Here is a 19,280-nt window from a genome sequence, read left to right as displayed (position 1 = left end):
TCTAGGTCATACATTTCTGCTGTTAAGACCACCAAAGTTAACTTCTTAAAAAACACGTTGACCTCTATGTTGTTAGAAAATCCTAGAAAGTTTTTGAATGGTATAAATCCTCGTGACATGAAGCGGTATCGCTAATAGATGGTGATGGCAACAAGGTTGCAGACGATGATTGTCCTACATTCCTAAATTTAACTTTCATAAACCATGTCTCTCACTCCACTTTTACTTAGGCCTATCAACTTCCAGAGATTCCCGTTTACGAATACTCTCCTACGCTGCCCTTCTTGATAGACCCAGCAGGCATTGTGCACATAATTATTTCTTTGAAAATCTATTTTTTTGCAGGCATTGACAAAATCAATGTGAAGTTTTTCGGTCATCCTTCCTATCTGGGAAGAAGGATGACCGCGAAGCTGTCGTGCGCATTGTTAGAATCGTGTTAGCGGCGAATTGTTATTATATTTGTATCCAGATTATTTCTTAAGCAACAGCTACAACAGTATTTTGTAACACTTTTTTTCCGAACTGGGCCACGTCGGGAAAGCCGACAGTAATTCCCCACCTTTTACAACTCAAGTCCGAACCAAATAATTGTGAGAGGTAAATGAATGTACTCGTAATCGTAAAATCGTCTTAACGGCTAATTGACTCCAATAAGATGAAGTGCCCGGCTGACTGACTGACTGACAGTTGCAACGATCAGGATCAACGATCAGACGAAACTGCTAGACCTAGTAGTATAAATTTCGGGAGTGCACTTCTATAACGGCGCAGTAGCTCAATAAAGCGGTATTTCTTGAACTTAAATGCTTAACCCAAGACAAACAGGACAATCTCTGTCATGCATACCTGATTACCTTGCGGGCACGTTCAAATATCACATTGCTTTAGTTGATATCTCTAGCCTTTAAGACTCTGTAAACAGTAGTTTTAGGGTTTCGCCCTAACCAGCTGGTATTGGGGCAATTTGCATTTAGGATCTAAATGGGTGTAAAAATTTGCCGATAAATATTTCACTCACAGATTTATCGTATTAGGTTTTCCTGACACAAGTATATCGTACAAAGAACAAACCCAAGTTTTAGGAATTCTCCCTACGACGCCGCTAAAAGGATAAAAGGAAAGGAATTCTTGTAAGTGACACGTCTGACCAGCCGAAAAGGCCTAACAGGTGATGTCAACGTCTACCCAATGTGCTTGTTCAAACAGCTTCAAATTTGTGAACCCGTTCAGGTTGTTTGTCGGTATGGAGTGCTGCCTCCTCTGGAAGCAACCATGTTCCCAGATATTAAGAGGCTTTACTAGGACGGATAAACCATGCTAGAAAGGCTCTTGGGGACACAAACAGCACTCCCTTAGACGAATCTGGTCACGCTGACGTAGCAGTGGGCCGTTACCTACCATGACTATTCAACCGAACTCTTGGCCCTCAGCACCCAGCAGCTGTAGAGCACCTTACCACAGCGGCAGCCAGAATAGCGATACAGCAGACAGTGCTATGAATATCCGGGTCCGAAAAGCCCGCCATTACAACTTGACCCTCGCAACGCTCAACGCACACACCCGCTCTAGGTAAGGAAGCTTGATTGATTGATTGATTGAGGGGTTTAACGCGCCGACGCAACGCAGGCGATGAGGCGCGCCGTAGTGGAGGGCTCCGGATTAATTTTGACCACCTGGGGATCTTTATCGTGCGCCGAAATCTCGTACACACGGGCGTTTTTGCTTTTCGCCTCCATCAGAAAAGCGGCCGCCGCGGCCGGGAATCGAACCCGCGATCTCGTGCTCAGCAGCGCAACGCCTTAGCCACTGAGCCACCGCGGCGGGTGGCAAGGAAGCTTAGCTGTACTACTAGAGGAGCTCTCGAACATTAAGTGGAAGGCTAAGGCTAAGCGAAGTTGGACGGACAAGAGAAGGCTTCACGGAGCATACGAGCGGGCATAATTTCTGCTATAGTGGACCACGAGAGTAGCGAGAACACGAGGAGGAACTTTTAATCCACCGATAAATTGAAAAAAACGTGGAAGAGTTTTTTAAGTGCGAATGCACTTCTTAAGCGAGCCTGAATCGTCCGCCGCCGTCGTCCGCATAGCAACAGCTGCGGGTGCGCGCGCTCCTCGTCTTCCTCCTCGTCTTCCCTAGCAACGGGGGGAGATGGGCGCGCGCTACTCTCCTCCTCCTCTCTCCGCTCAGTGACTGCGGGTGTTGGGCGCCTCCTCTCCACTTCGGGCGGGAGAGCTCTCGCTCGCGTAGCGGGCACTCTGCATTCCGACGCGTGAGGGCGCTCGTGTAGCCCTCGCCGTAACGGCGGGCGCAACTCTCCTCCTTCTCTCTCCGCTCAGTGACTGCGGGTGTTGGGCGCCTCCTCTCCACTCCAAGATCACGATATCCACCGTAATCGCGCAATCAACCACCGTGCATTCGCACTTACACACTCTCCCCCTCGGGGAAGTGCGAGCGAATTTTTTTAGCATTAGCGAGAGTCGGGGCGGTTGTGCTCAAGTTAAACAAGCGCTACAGGTTAAAGATAGCATAGGCCTATGCGCCCACGACCAGCTATGGTTACGGAGCCATAGACATCTTCTACGAAGACTTCAAATCAGCAGTGAAGAAGGCAAAGCCGCAGTTCACGACTGTTATGGGAGACTTTACGCAAGGTTCCGCAAGAAGCAAATTGGACAAAGGTCAGTAGGAATCTTTGGTATAGGCAATCGCAACCGCCGAGGAAAAGCACTGGTGGCATTTCTACAGAGGAATAACCTGAAGGTGATGAACGCCTTCTTTTAAAAACAAAAGATATGGTACAGAAAAAAAACGATATTGGCACCATTTAAACAGCTCAGGTATTGTGCAAAAGGTAGGGGTGCAAAGAAAGATGGGGGGGGGGCGACGGAGTCATAGGGTGAGTATGCAAGCTGAGGGTGAATCTCAAAAGAAAAAAAAGTGGCGGCGCAAAGCCGGCAGGTGCGGGAGGAAAAGCAAGCACAAAAAACCGATGACGCATTAGTATGGCACGACACGTTTCGGCTTCGTTGCACGCGTTTCAGGTTGCTTCCTGTTCTTTTTTTTTGCTTTTATATGCCGAACTGGAGAGGAAACGAGTACAGCCATTCGGAGAACGACAAACAAACCCAGTTTGTATTTCGCGCGTTCGGTTTTCTGACTGCCTTGATGGTAGTTCGCGTCGCAGCTGACAGATGGTGCCACCAGTCCACGGCTCGCGCGCCGCTCGTGGGACGTTGTTCTCGGCGATTGCACTCGGTCTTGCAAGAGGTAGCGTCAAACATCCCCCTCGCGAGGGGCACCATCAAATGCCGAGCATTTCCGGGGGCGCACGACGTTAAGTAGTTTGCGTTACGTTATAGTGGTTGCACTTGTGGCAACTGCTTACGAGAGAGCGCTCGTCACCAGAAATTTGAATGAGTCAAGGATATAAGGGGCGTTCGTAGGCTCCCATTCTGTGTCGGCTTTGTGGCGCAGTGGGTAGAGCACCATGTATATTGCGTTCCGCCCGCAGGGTCGAGGGATCGAAACCAGGCGCCAATAGTATTTTTTTATATAGTGTAGGGGGAGGGGTGCGGACTACGACTACGGAAGTCAACGCGGGTGACATCTTGAGTTACTGAAATGCTCTGCATTTGAAAGTAGGAATCCTGTGAAAACTAAGAGACCCCGCAAGGGGTCAGCCAGGGCTAGATCGCGTAGTTTAAAATCGAAGTCGCGGTTCTAGCCGAGCGGAACGAGGTTAGTGTAGAAATCTCAAATTACAATTTAACATCGTCCATTAGTCAATAAGCAGAAGCTGTGGAAAAAACAGTATGTTGAGAAGAAACTGAAAAAAAAACTTAGGAAACAAAGGAACTAATCGTCAAACCCAAGAACAGAAAATTGTCAAGTGCGGCCGGCAACATTGAATTACCCGAGCTGTCGAGACTGATTACCAGAAGTAAAGAAACGACATTCGTGCATGTAACATGATGGTGATAGAGGAAACGCTGAAAATAGGGGTGTGCTTGAACGCCACTAAAAAACACTGGCCATCGGCACAGATAGAATGCACGCACTTAAAGACGAGCAGAGTAAAATTACGCAGAACTTCGACGAGAAAAGTAGATAGCAGAGCAATCCTACGCCACGGTGTTTGCAAGTGACGTTTCATCACAGGAAACTACTGAGAGTACAAGTTGAATATGCGATGTTTCACAAGCAACTAAAGAGGAGGTAAGACAGGTTCTCATGGTTATTAAAAAGAAACTCTGCATGTGACGGTGGCATAAGCGTGTGTCTTATGAAAAAGGGAGAAGATATTGTACTGGAAAGGCTACCTGTACTATTTTCGAAATACGTGAAGACCCAAAAGTTTCCGTAATCTGGCAAAACACCGAACGTATTCTGATTCATAAGAAGAGTGATCCCAGAGACCTCAAGAATTACACTCCGCAAAGCGAACTCTTGGTTGTTTACGAGCTGTTTACCAAGGTTTCTGTTAGGCGCATAGGTGACAACTTGGATTTTAAACTACCCACAGAGCAGGCTTGGGTTAAGAAAGCGTACTGAACCATGGAACACGTCCATGTGGTCAACCAAGTGATAGAATAATCTGCAGAATACACTAAACCCTCTTATATTGCAGTTATAGACTTTTCGAAAGCGTTTGATTCAATGCGAACTAGAAGCACTTAGTGACAGGGGAATAGAGGAGCCTACGTAGGAATTCTAGAAGACATATAAGAAGAATTCACGGGCAGGATAACCGTCCACAAGCAGATTGCTACATTCTTAAGCCGAAAGAAAGACAGGGAGACACCATCTCTCCTAAACTATTCAGAGCATCTCTCAAGGGGGTATTTAAAAAGCTTGAGAGGAAAATATAAGACTAACGATAAACAGAAAATACTCGAGCCATTTCAGGTTTGCGAACGACATACTCTTGCTGAGTGAGAATACAGAACACCTGCAAACATTGCTAAATAAACTGCGATCAAAGCACGGCCGTGGGGCTAAATATAAATGTGAGCAATCCTAATGTACTGCGGAATACGTAAGCCTAAAACGTCATCTTATATCCTAGAAGAAATGAAAGAACATAACAACTTTGGACACGTGGTTAGTGCTGATCCCAGCCACGAGAGAGGAATCAGCTGCAGAATAGCACTCAGAAAGCATTCCCAAATATTGAAAAGTAAGCTACCGCCATCTCTCAAAAGAAAAACCTACAACCAGTGCATACAGCCTGTTTTGACATACGGAGTTTAAACTTCGCACCTTACTAAACCACCGGAAAGACAATTAAATCGGCTCAACGGGGTATTAAACAAATATTCCTAATGGTAACACTTAGGAACACATAAAATGAGCTTCATTGATGAGCGAACAATCTTGAGTACAGAATATCATGGTTGAAATAAAGAAAAGAAATGAACTTGGGCTGGCCGTGTAATGAGGCGAACTAACATCCGGTAGGCAATACATTGGATATCAAGAGGGGTGCCTAGAAGAAGGGGAAGGCCAGTAATCCGTTGGAGTGACGAAATAAGGAAATTAAGAGTAAACTTGGACTCGAGCAGCGGAGGACAGGAGCGGCTGGAGGTAAGTGGAAGAGGCCTTCGTCATGCAGTGGACCCTAGTAGGCTCATAATGATGATGCAGATTGTGGTTGATGAGCTCGATAGTGCGGAGAGTCTTAATAATCATAACCGGGAGAGAGAGAAAAGCAAACAAAAATTATTCTCACATTTGTTTCTGGCGCGCCAGTTCGCATGTTGAACTGGTTTGCGTCGGTATAGGCAACTCAGCGAAGTCGCACTCCTTAGATTGCATTGGATTGGGAAAACTTCATTGTGGCCTGCGAATGAAGTCCTATTGCTAGGTCTTCATGACTTGGCCGGAGTCGTCGCCACAGATGTAGCCACCTGGCTAGGTTTCCCGGCTTCCCGTCACCGGGTCGCCGGGGTCCCCATGCCTGCCTAGCGCCACGATGACTCGCTGGGCAGCCTGGAGATGTAGACTTTTATCTTCAGTCCGCACCGCCTCCTCGACGGCAGGCGGCATCCTTCTTGTGTTTGATTCAACCCGGTAGGCAAGACAATCCCAGACGATGTGCTCAAGTCCTGCTGGGGCGTTGCGGCACACCCTACAGGTGGCATCTGGGTATGTCTCCGAGTCCAGCTTGTTCTTTAGGTAGGGCCTCGGGACCGTCTTCATTTGGAGTTGCCTAGAGACGACTGCCTGGTACCTACTTAATCCTTTGCAGGGCGGCGGGAGCGTGCGTCTGGCAAGTCGATAGGCCTGAGTAATTTCTTTGCATTTAGTCATCCGATCTCGCGTGCTGCTCAACAAATGCTCTCCGACACTTTGCTCGGCGCGGTTAGTTAGTGCGCGCGCAGTATCGTGTGCGGTTTCATTGTGGTTCTCAGCACGTTCCGACACCGCCCCTGCATGTGCCGGAAACCACTTGATTGTTGTCTTCCCCGTGAGGTTTGTTTGCCTTCGCAGTAGTTTCTCCGCAACTGGAAAAACCCTGCCTCTGTAGAAGTTTTTGACAGCTTGCCTCGAATCACTTAGGACCGTTGTTCGGCCGGGATATTTGATGGTCAGCGCTATCGCCATCTTCTCTGCTTCCTCTGGACTGCCGCTCACAATGCTGGCCGCCGCTGGGAGGTTGCCCTCGGCGTCGAACATCGTCACCACAAAGCCCCTTTTATTGTAGTATTCTCCTGCATCGACGTAGAGGGCTCGAGCGTCCTCGGCGTGTAGCTCCGCCATCGCCTTGGCCCGTGCTCGCCGCGTGCCCTCGTTGTACTCCGGGTGCATGTTACGCGGGACTGCATCCACCTGGAGTTTGTCCCTGGGGTCGTCACGTAGCTGCGTCTCGATGACCTGCTGTTCGCGGTGGTTGTATCACAGCTTGCCCAGGAATCTTCGGCCTGCTTTGGTTATGGTCAGCCACTCTAGTTGCGCCACCCGTTGGGCCTCGATGACTTCGTCTAAGGTGTTGTGTACGCCCAGGCTTAGCAGTCGCTCGTAACTCGTGGACTCGGGTATTCCGATGGCCGTCTTATACGCCCTTCGGATGAGCTATTCAAGCTTTTGCTTCTCACTGGTCTTCCACTTATGAAACGCCGCCACGTACGTTATGTGGCTCATGACAAAAAACTGCACTAGTCGTGTGTGGTTCTCCTCGCGCAGCCCCCTCTTTCTATTCAAAACCCGTTTCATTAGCTTTAGAAGGTTTTCCATAACGCCCATCTAGTGGGGATTTAGATATCACGATGTTGGGAATGGGAAAATTACAACTTATTTTAACAATTTAATCAATAAAAGTACAGCGTCTCGGTATATACAATTCGTTTTTTTCTTGCAAGTACCACCCATACAATAGCCCGGAAACTGATTTCAGGATTTGGTCATATCCCGCAAATAAACGGCCCAGAGGGGCTTATGAAATTGCGCCCTGTGGAATTGGAGTTACGTTAAATTGTGGCAAAATTGTATAGTGCTCCCAGTTTTCTGAGACTGTGAAATCACATGCCTCGCGTAGGCGCCCAAGTTATTTATACCTATAAAGATAAGTGCCGGACTGACTGACTGACTGACCCCTGAACAATCACCAAATTGCTAGACCTAGAGACTCGATATTTCGGCAGTAAATTTCCTATTGCTTAGGGGCTCACTACGGCAGGATTTCTGGCAGTTGTACGCCTAGCCTAGGAAAAGGGTCAAATTCTGTTTTCTCAAACTCATGATTATTTCGCTGACCTGTTCACATATCGAACTGATTTTTTTCTATGTGTAGCTCGTAAGAACCTAAAAAGGTAGTTATAGGGATTCGTCTTAAGCAGCATTATTTGGGAGATTCTGCATTTCGGAACGCAAAGGGTCTTTCTAAAGATTTTTCCAATAAATATTTCAGTTATTATTTAACTATTTGTTTTTCGGGGCGAAGCTCCTCGTGGTCTGGCACTGTCCTGTCCCTCGTTGCTGCTGTATCTGGCGTATAATAATGATTGTGGCAGGATCCCGCTAGGGATTGGCCAACCAAAGATGGGCGGAAGAGGTCAAAACTTTCAACGCGTTCGTTGCTACCCAACAAGCAGGAGAGGAAGAAGAAGAGGTTGTCGTTCATTGTCGTTCGAAGACGTTGTCGTTCAAGACACGTACCGGGATCAGGCGACACAAGATGGCCTGCAGAAGGCGACGGACAAGGTGGTTAAAATGTCACACACCGAAATCGCCAACTTACCCATGGAGATTCTCATCGTCCCAAACAAGCCCTACATAATCAACACATACTTCTACTTCGTCGAGGGGCTTGTCAACGAAGCGGTGGTAAGCTTTACGTGTCGAGTGTTTCTATCATGTGCGGGCGAATGTTTCACGGTTTTACCGATAGGCATTTTAGCTTCGCCCCTCTCATCATCATTCACTTCGTGGAGATGGCGGGATTTTTTGCTTATAATTGTTACTCATACTAATGCACAAAATAGATTTTAAGGCTTTCGGTGTGCGCCGCCGGTAAAATTACGAATAAATTTTTTTTTAAATGACACGTCCCACAAACCTCAAGGACGCACCAGGTTATGTAAATATGTAGCCGAACTGCTTACTCCAACGGCTTAAAATCTCAGGGACACACTGACATTATTGCATACGAGCTCAATAGGGCTGAGATGTTTAGAGATTACTCCCGGAAGAGAGTTAAAGGCGCCTATATATGTTCTCACATATTTTTTTAGCTATATCTTTTTCAAGTTTGTTTTCTAACTATATCTTCCTTTTCGTCGAGACAGGTATCTCATACAAATATCTAAACACACCTTTAGAATGGTTTTATATAAGGCCCATCCAATAGGGGAACTCAAGATGTTCAAAAATTTGCGTATTTTTACAAAATACTTGATTGTATATGAATATATACAGCCCCATCGTATACCGAGTTCATTTTTCTTTCAAGTGCTATCACCTACAATTGTCTGAAAACGAATTTCGGGATTCTTACCTAACGCACCAATAAAGCTGCGAGCTGGATTTGTTAAAAACACGGATGTAAAGGTGGAATCCAGTTCACTTTTCGCGCGTTCGCATGGCGCTTGCCTCCTCTCGAGACTGTGCAACCAAACACCACCCGCTGGAGCCCGTGTTTATTATTATAAAACTGCAACGTAGAGGTATCATGCACACATACATATTTAATACTTGAGCAAGTGTTCTATCCAATAGTGCAATTACTATAGTGTTCCACCAGGGCATTGCCGAGTACTACCGCTACTTCATTATATATCTGGAACTAATAGGTATTTTTCAGACATACTCAAGAAATAACTCAGCAAATGTTATATCTGTTAGTGTCATTGCTGTAATCGCCGACCAGGGTATCGTGGGCTACAACCGCTACTTTAATATAATACTGTGACTGACAGGGTTTATTCACATATACCGAAGCTATAACTCTACAGATTGTTATACCCATTAGTGGCATGACAACTACCAGAAATACCCGGTTATGCCCGAGTGTGCTACTAGAATAATGCACTTTGAATATAATGGTTACTCGGTTATTTCGTAAGCATGGGTGAATGTCACATTTATTCGGTCACAGTGTTACAATAACTAACATTCGCTCTCACGGGAGGCGTGCGCTTGCACAATGTCTCAGCAGGTGGCGAGCGCTTTGCAAACGCGCGAAAATTGAAATGAATACCAAGTCCAGATGGGTGTGAAGGAGCTTTGCGTTTTAACCAGGTTTCCCTTAACAAATGGGCATTGATAGACAAACCCACCTACCGCCATAATGTTTTATAGCGGGAAACAATTTTTTCCCGTCGGAGAAAACTGCTGCAGAGAGAGCGTAGCACGAGACCGACAGAACTGTCTTAATGACCATCCCTGAACAGGTCCGCTGTTAAAAGAAAGTGCGCTACACAATTATTCGTATTGACTAGCCTGAGAATCTTCTGGTTCCTGCAGGCAGACGTTAATTTATCATAAATAACTGCAGGACGAAAATCATGTCGCAAATGGAGGGCAATAACCTCGTGTCACGCGATATACACTGTTCTGAAGAGTGGGTTGATAACAACGTAAATAATCACCTACACAATCCGCCGGGCAATCAGCCACCAATCGGCAATATATGTACACAGTAGAGATGTGCACACAGAGCTCAAACGTTTTACAACGGTTTGTTACTTTATAATATTAATATGCTCACAAAAACAGTCCGCTTTCATTTTTATTTGCACAAAAACTACTGGATTTACCAATGTTACCGAAAGAATTCAGCAAAACCGATTTATTGGTCGCGCGAGAAAAATCTCTACAACTACCACAAGATGTAAGTTGTCCGTGATGTTGCAGCTGTTGGCGCACAGTTTATAAGGAAAATCCTGTTCTGACTAGTTGGAGTAGGAGCGGAATACATGTTAGTAATGGCCACGTTTGGGCTCAGCGACCATCAAATGTTGGATGTTCTTTCATTTTCATTTCAGAGTAGGAATATTTGAAACATACTGCAAAAATTTATGCAACGGACGTTTTTTTCCTTTCTGCCCTTTTTTCTAGATGGGCCGCTGAAGAAGAGAGTAAAATTTCTACTTTATCCTCGCGAAGTAGGCACTACCTAACCAGCCAAAACATTCCTACATTTTATGAGAGTACGCGAAGTTTTCAGATATGCTGCGTTGTAAACCGACGTTTATAGTGCACCACTTCCATCGAACATTGCAAAACTCAAGCAATGTATTTCGCAGTATTCTATATACTCACGTTGTTTGCAGTATCATAATTATCAGAGTAGCCATTGTAAAAACCTTGTTGAGAGGCATCGTTACGGGTAACGATGATACTTCTCTACTTCTTCAATTCCTCTGTCTCATTGGCGAATTTATAGCTGTGAACACAAGAAGAAGACATTCCAAGACTCTAAAATACCTTTTTTTTTCCTACGGTCACTTACGCAACGATAGGGAGAAAGCACACATTGTTTCATGTGTAAAGAATACGCAAAGTGCATTACTGGCAATACTATTGTAGTCCACGAGACATAAACGTATCAACGAGCAGCAAGCAAAGCAATCGCAGCTAACTACACGACGAAAAATTGCTGAGGCTGTTTTCTCTTATGCATTGAAAACCTGGTACAACTGTGGACGGAAGGGAAACAGTTCGCATGAAATAATATTTCAAATAAAGGAGCCTAAAATAGAGTGTCAGCAAGTTGCAGATTTATTTATTTATTTATTTATTTATTTATTGTACCCTCAGGGCATACAGCATTATATAAAGGGACTCTGAAGTGAATTTGTCAAGCTCCCGTTTTTGCTTCCACTGGGTAGACTGGCTCAAATTAGCACAGTTTCCATCGTTTATCCGGATGACAAGTCGGTAATTATTTACAAAGGACGAAAAAATAAAAACTACCATGCGTGCTTTGCAGCGGTTGCACCAACTAAACGCTGTGACGACTGGGAGGAGACGCACCGTGATTGGACGATGCCCAAGTTTAGCAACCAAACAAGTTTCGGTTTCGGTTCTGTGAAACAACGTGCTTGACATTCCACTGCATTGTTGGATGCGTATTCTCAATACCTCAGTAATCGTCGTCCCGCGCTTCTGCCATGATGTCGGCTGTAAAATGCATAAGATAAGCCTCCCAGGACGGCTTGGAATCCTAGCAATCTCAAGCCGAGGCCTACGCAGTGGATGAACGCCCTCCGCCATCCCGCAGACGCTCAAATGCCATGTGCTTTTCCTCTATATTTGGAGCTTGCTTCACTAATACCTGTATCGTAAAAAGCGTGTTCGCACCAAGCCAAGGGTCTGTTGATTCTGGTCTCTTCCCACTTCCCGAAAGCATTCGGTGCTTAGGGCAACAGCATGCCAACGAGAACTCGCTAGTGCGTCAGTGTCAGTTTGCACGCGTTCTGTGAACTAGTTCGTGGTGCAGTTTACGTTACGGCCCAAAAATGGTGAACTCTGTATAGAAAACATCGGCCGAAAAAGAAAACGGCAACCTATAAACAGAAAAACGAACGTACCCTCAGAGATTCGAATTCGTGAGTTGCAAAACACTTGAAATACCATACCTGGCGCTCAAGATCACCCGGTCGCGGGTGAACGCTGCTGACTTTGGAAATATAAGCCTTAAATTGTATAACCAGTTTACCCTTTTATTTAGTTTTAGCATTTCAAGCAGCTTAGGTGACTATTTGTTGCATTGTGCTCGAGCAGTAGGAGTTCCCCAAATTTCCACGATATCTCACGTCTAACAATTGCATTTCTTAGACGGAAAAGCGTTCGCAGATGCGTAGCCGTACTGCTGACCGCTGTGCTTGGTCGCCCAGCGCAAGAAAGTGCTTCCCGCGCCTTAGTTTTGTGCTGTACGGTAAAAATATCAGTTGATTTTTTGCCTTAGTACCTATATTGACTTCGCTGACTCTTCTCCCGCCTTCAAGAGGCCTTATATTTTCCTACTGGCGTACCAGTCAGCGAAGCGTCGCATGTGCGCTTGTACAGCGCTTGTGTGAAGCGACCTTGATTTGGAGCTAGATACAGTGCACAAACTAAACAAGTAAAAAATGCACATTCTTTCATTCTCAAACTTGTCCTGGCTTCGTTTCAACTCAGCGAACGAATTGCGACTACCCGTCGGTGACCGGAGGGCGAAACGTTGGGCCGACTGACTCCGTCTGAAGGCAGGGGAGCTGTGTAGTAGCGCAGCCAATTGCCAGCTCCTCTCCTCCCGACGTCACACGAAAACGCCACAGAAACTGGGCGAGGGTGCAAAGAGGAGGACATCATTTTCGAATTGATTTTTTACTAAATAAATTTGCGTAAACGGGCTCAGAGTGGTCGAAACAGGGCCAACGAACCCCAGACTACAATTTGCGCTCGTAATCCTGCAATGTTTACAAATCACTTCAGTGTCACTTTAAAGGACTCTCCTTCTTGCCCTTCTTCTTATTAGTTGAAGGACTCTTAAAAATTTAGTTTGTTTCAATTAGGATTGCGTTTTGTCCCCGCCAGTTCTAAAAGGGTTATGAGATTCGTACGTTCGGCCATAAAGCGGCCGTCTTGCTTGTTTTATTTGCACGGCGTAATCGTGTTTTGCACCACGTATGATGTATACCTCGAAGGCTTTACGTATTTTCGCAGGGTGATATGATCCGCCGAACTTAAAATAAATCCTGAGAAGTGACAGGTTGTTTCCTTAAGCTACTGTTCCTCGGCCATGAGCTTTGCTATGCCAGAGTTCGAACTGATCCCGCTACGTTTGAAGCCTTAGCCAATTTATATCCCCAAGCGTAACAAGAAGAAAGCCACTAGGTGCGATTTTCCGAATATGCTTATGTTGCCTTCAGTTTAAGAAAACTCCGCCGACAATTTAACTTGCCCCAATTACCCATGTTGTACGAGATGAGGTCGCGTTCCTCTGGAAGGGGGGCAATAGGGAGCATTAGACCGCCCTATTCGGAAACGTTTGGAAACAACGTTTGGAAACACCACCGGGTCTTGGCCCAACTCGGCCAACACGCAACAAACACAGTTCCCACCAACAGCAGGAAAGTTTCTCTAGGAGCAGGTATTTTGCAATGGCAAGAGAGCCCGAAAAGGGTAATGGCTTAAACCAGTCGAACATTGTCTCCTTCTGAATTCAACTACTCGGACACCCAAGAAGAGTTCTTGATGGTCGTATAGGGAGAGCCTATATTTTGACCGAAGCTATGTTGCGTTCATTTCACATCAGGGACCATCAGTCACTCTGCGGGTTGAAGAGCATAAAAGACCTGTCTGGACGACTAGCATGCTGGAAACGTAGAGTTGGATGTGACGGTAGTTTTTAAGTCCGGCAAAGAGCATGTCGATGCGGATTGTCTTTGGAGCGCACCAGCTCTCCCTGAGTCGATGAATCATTACAGGGATGACGAAGCTATGTTAGGCATGCTGCACGCATCCGCTACAATGGAGCAGCAACAGCAAGACTCCGAGCAACGGCTGCTGGTTAGTTTCTGGGATAAACGTGTCCTACAGTGCTGCGGACTTTACAGGAGCACCGTTGTCCTGCTTCCGCGGTAATTTCCGAATAAAGCAAACTTTGTTCGAGTGGAAAAAGCTACCTGCTTGTTTTTCCGGCAGTACTTCCTAAAAAATATCTGCAGGCTTCCCAGGACCAGCTGACGGTAGGTCACCTCGGCTGCAAGGGTACGCCGACAAGGGTCCAACAGTCGTACTACTAGCCCATGCTTTCGGAGGCCGTTGGACAATAAGGACGCCCGGGTCGTTAAGACAAACGACAAAAAGCACCAGCGCTCCGACAAGCTGGCCTCCTACACTATGTCCAAACCTCCGAGAAACAGTTTGAGCAAGTCGGCATTGACATGTAGGGTCAATTTTCAATGTCGTCGGCACAAAGCAAGTATATTAAAGTTAACGACATATATCTTATTCGGTACGTGGAAGCGATTGCTCTCTAAAAAGAAACGGCATCCCACAGAGCAGAACTTTTTTCTCGCAATTGTTTTTGCTAACGTCCTAATGTAAACATTATTATGGATATACATTAAGCGTGTACCACTAGTCTTGATGACGCAATCATGCAACCAAGTGGCTCTTCGCATCAGAAGTCAATAGCGTACCACGCAAAGACGAACGGCTTTCCGGAACATATCAACAGGACCATAGCGGAAATGCGGAACATGTATACCGGACCTGGGTCACGGTATAACCTTACGTTACATTCGCTTACAATATGGCTCAACAACACACGACCTGAATCACGCAGTTTGTTTTCATGGCCGACCCGTGACCGTTATTTTTCGCGCAATTCTGCCTGATGACAAGAGCAGTGACAATATTCTACTGCATGAGTGTGCCGAACGAGCGGAAGAAGCACGTCAACTGGGACGCTTGTGACGAATCCAGCAACAGCGCTATGACACGCAACGTTACAAGCTCCGCCACAGGAATGGGGTATTCAAACCGCCGGCAGTTTCAGAGTATGGACTCCTGAAAAGCTGCGAAAACGTAATGTGGGACCTTAGTGAGTTTCGCGCTAGGTTTGCGCCGTAACATTCAACGTTCCACGGGGTCGATCTGCTTCCAAATGCCCCTTCTAACTCCTCTCATACTGTGCAGACGAAACCCTACTTTAGGCGAAGTCCTTATTGACGTGCGGCGGTCTGTCAGCCATCTCTACTGATACCCTCGGTCGGATTATTTTGCTGCCTGGCCTCTTCGTGCAAGCACCAGGCCAAATAATTAGTTCCATCACAATCATGCCGTTGACACCAGGAGGCAAAACGACAACGCTATTTGAAAACGTACCGCAACTCGATTGGCTACGGATTTTTCCCAACCTCGCGCTATTAACGGACAATCTACCTCTCTTTATCAAACTTATCAATGCCGCCTGAACATCCTCCTTTGGCCACTTTGTGTAAATTGCGGGATGAGTCTTTTCCCGCAACATGAACAGTGTTCGGCACCCGGCTCTCTATGCACTAGACGTCCTGGCGATCTCAAAATGACTTGAACTTCTTATTTATCTTGATTCCATCACCTATAGCACGCACCAAGGAATGTCCCCCATACATAACCTCCAACTCAGCTGGCAGTTTCCTAAACAAAGGAGTGTCCAGTAGGAATACGGCATATTTCTGCATTTCTTTACAACCGGTCTGTATGGTTCTTTCGAAAGCTTTAGCGGGGGGAACCGTGAGTATGAACAAATAGAGAATATCTCAGCCAAGTGAGGTTTGCAGAAGATATTACATTGTTTTGTGAAGCTAGACGGCAATTGCAGAGCATAAATCTCCAATTGTGCTCGTGAAGTATCATTGCAGGATAGAAATAATGACTGAAAAATATGGCTGGCGATTTCGACGCTCCCTAATGCGATATTTAGTTGAAGCACCAGTGCGATGAGGAAGCACTCACTCGCCGGTTCTCTCGACGGCAGCGATAATGAGCCTTTGCGTTGGCGGCCCGAAGTACGTCTCAGGGACCATGACTCCCGTCTTAGGAAGGGAACGCACATTATCGTCACGCGCATGCCCACCTTACCTTTTCGGCAGCATTGCGCAGATGAGCGTCTCGTGTGGGTACAGCATACTGTGCCCCCTACCAAACCTCCACTTTCGGAGAGCACTCGTGACTCCACCGCAAAGCACCCTCCCTCACAATTTCGCAACATTCTCCTCCTTACGGCATACTGCCACCTCCCCCATCGCACACTTACGGAGACCGTTCGCGCCTCCACGGCCAATTTTGCGACACTCTCCTCTTTTGCTTTCGTTCAGTATTTGGTCCTGCCATCGTTCAGACGATTACGACGGCGACCTAACTCAGCCCAGATATAGCCGCCGAGGGTGAAACTTTCATTTCTTTGCAAATGCAGTTATCACTTCTCTCTCTTCCTCTTCTCTCTTCGGTAGCTCAGACATTTCGCCTTTCAGTTCATCGTATATTCCAACCCAAGAATTGTGGATCATGTTGCTTAAACTCGAGTGCTCAAGCCGGAATTGGCGGATTACGGAGTGGTGAAATTCGGCTGGTCATTAAGAGAAGCAAGGCAATGTTTATCTGAACTGCGCTTGTATAAGTACCAAGAGTAGCTTGAGATGACGTTTATATTTACGTTAATGATGTTTATTGTCTGCAAAAAGATTTACCTGTAGCGAGATAGCGTAGCGTGATCTGTAGACATGCGGCCGGAGCAACTGACTTTTGCATCCGTTGCTTCCGCGGGAACTCCTGGGGCGAACTTGTGAAAGGAGCTCTTCAAATTGGTAGTGGCTCCCCCGGAGCAGCCCCCGCTATTCCTCAGGGTTATTGTGCAGTGCTTTCTTCAGTAGCAAATTCTGAACCCCCAAATCTTTCCTGGAGACGTACGGCCTCAGCCAGCAGGTACGTGTACACCCACAGGGCTCATCCTACTCGAGCTCGGGTAACGCTACAGCCATTACTGCGTACTCTCGCATTCCATCGGCCTCCATCTTTGCAACTCCCCTCGAACATGTTGCGCTATCGCCGGGCGCAAACGGTCCATGCGTCAAGCGTATGCTCCATCCGTCTCCAGTGTCGTCTGCTTGCCTTATCGTCCTGATGAATACTTTCTTGATCCGGACAGTTCGGTTGCATCGGCGGACATGACAGTTCGGCGGACATGTACAACTTGTGAATCGTCTTTTACCGTTACGGGATTTGCCTGCCCGGTGTAGGGGGTAGAAAATGTGGGGTTCCAGAGCAGAGGTATGTTTTCTTGACTTGTTCCATAAACTCTCCGTCAGTGCCTAGATAAGCTTGGATTAGTTTATTCAGTGTGTGTTTTTGTTCAGTTGTCTGAGGAGCTGTAATGTTTTCCAAATGCTCAGGTTTCCTTTCATTTGATTGCAAATGTGGTCTCATTCATCTTTAGACGAGCGTGTTTAAGGCCTTTCTATGTCTGTATCACACCTCCATAGTTTAATTCTGAGTTTGCGGTTGCGTTTAGTTTTTCGCAACCTTCTTTTTAGGTTTTTTTAGACTTCCCACGTATGCTTAAGGTGTGGGTCAATAGCTTGGGCAGGTATTTTTGTATCCACAATTTTGTTGCGGTTTTTGCATCTTTGAAGGGTGGTTCGACCCATTGATTTAGGCCAGTAATTATTTCAATGCAATTAGGTACACCGCTTTATTTTCTGATGCTTCAAACGTTCTGTCAGGGAGTAGCGGTTCGCTGACTGGGATTATGTGGCATTTTATGTGTTAGTGTCAGTAAAGACTGTATTTTAATGTTATCTCTACCTTGAGAGGTGTCTGTTACATTCCAAGTGGCTTTTACGGGTATTGAGAATACAAGGTTGTGGTGGATTCTCGCTATACGCTTTTACCGAACTTGGTTTTAACTAGGAGGTGATGTATTTGTGCCTGATCCCAGAGCTCCCGTCCTTTAGGGTTTCAGGATGGGTCCTCCCGTGCTGTGTGACATGCAATAAAATCTCCCACTATGATAAGTACGTGGGATCCGGCTTTTTGTTAGATACTGAAATACAACGGTTAAATTTATGGCCTGTGAAATTCGGAGCACCATCTAAGTTGAGTGTCAAAAGTACGGGTTTACCCTGTTTTCAAGAGGATGAATATAATATCATGGGGAATATTTATGCTTTAAAACTTGTTTTCATTGAAGGGCAGCTTTATGTGAACCAAGAGTGCCGTTTAGGTGTCTTCGGCGTTTTCGAAGGCTTTGTAACCTAGACGCTTAACCACCGTTCCCTTTTTCTGTAGGGCTATTATTTCAGGAGGCGTTTGCAGGCTTTGTACACGAAATTACGAATTGCTCCTGTTCCCGTTGAACACCGGCCATTACACTGTCAGAACAGCATGGCGCATAAGATCAATTGTACTTGCTGACAATAATGATTATTTGTTTGGGTACCGGCACCTTGATGTAGCTTACTGTAGAGAAAACACCTTGCATACACGTGTGCAACTCTCCTCGTGGGGATTCCAGGGTAGCCTGCAGGGTTACCATATTTGTATGTTGTGCACAGTCGTTTTTATGGATTTCATTTACCCCACTATGCCACTTTGTGATCTTTTTTTCGAATCTTTACGCTTCACCCTCTAAGAAGGTAAACCTCCTTTCTTAGTCGCGTGGTTGGGCTGGTGGTGCTTTCTCTGTAATTCAGACTGTTTTAGTAGTTTCAAGGCACAAAACACAAAGGCAAAAAACACACAAGGATAAAGAAACGACAAGAAAAGAGCGCACTCGGACAACTGACATTGAAATATTTCAATGAAAGACCTATATTCCTACAAAACTGCGCACCATCATCACAAAAAGACTTTCCTACAGCGCACATAGGAAACACGTATGGGCTCCTGATATTACATGCATGAAGACAGCTCTAAAATTTCTAAGTCCAACAATACCACGGAAGGGTGACTTACACACTTGTAAATCACTTTACTTATACACAGAGATTCTGCTAGCCGCTACCTGGAATTCGAGGAGGTGGCGTCCCTAACAATGCAGCGTCGGCCACGGTCGTGCTTCAGCGGTGAACGTTACCGCTTTAGCCGGCCATACGTCGGCCGCAAGAAAACGGAGAGGAGAGCCTATCAAAGGGCGAGACCCTGGAACCTAGTCATCATGATGGGATAGCTGAAACACCACCTCACCACTCAAGCGCAGACACTGAAACAAGTCGGCATGTGAGCTTTGTGATTCCCATGTATACCAAATTATACTAGTTAGTTTTGTATATTTGAGAATTGGGAGAAATGTGCGGAAACTTATA

This window comes from Haemaphysalis longicornis, unplaced genomic scaffold (genome assembly GCF_048455015.1).
Source record: "Haemaphysalis longicornis isolate Haplotype H1 unplaced genomic scaffold, Haemaphysalis longicornis Haplotype H1 scaffold_16, whole genome shotgun sequence".
Lineage (NCBI taxonomy): Eukaryota > Metazoa > Arthropoda > Arachnida > Ixodida > Ixodidae > Haemaphysalis > Haemaphysalis longicornis.
The sequence above is the reverse complement of the archived record's forward strand: the minus strand, read 5'-3'. Positions refer to the sequence as shown.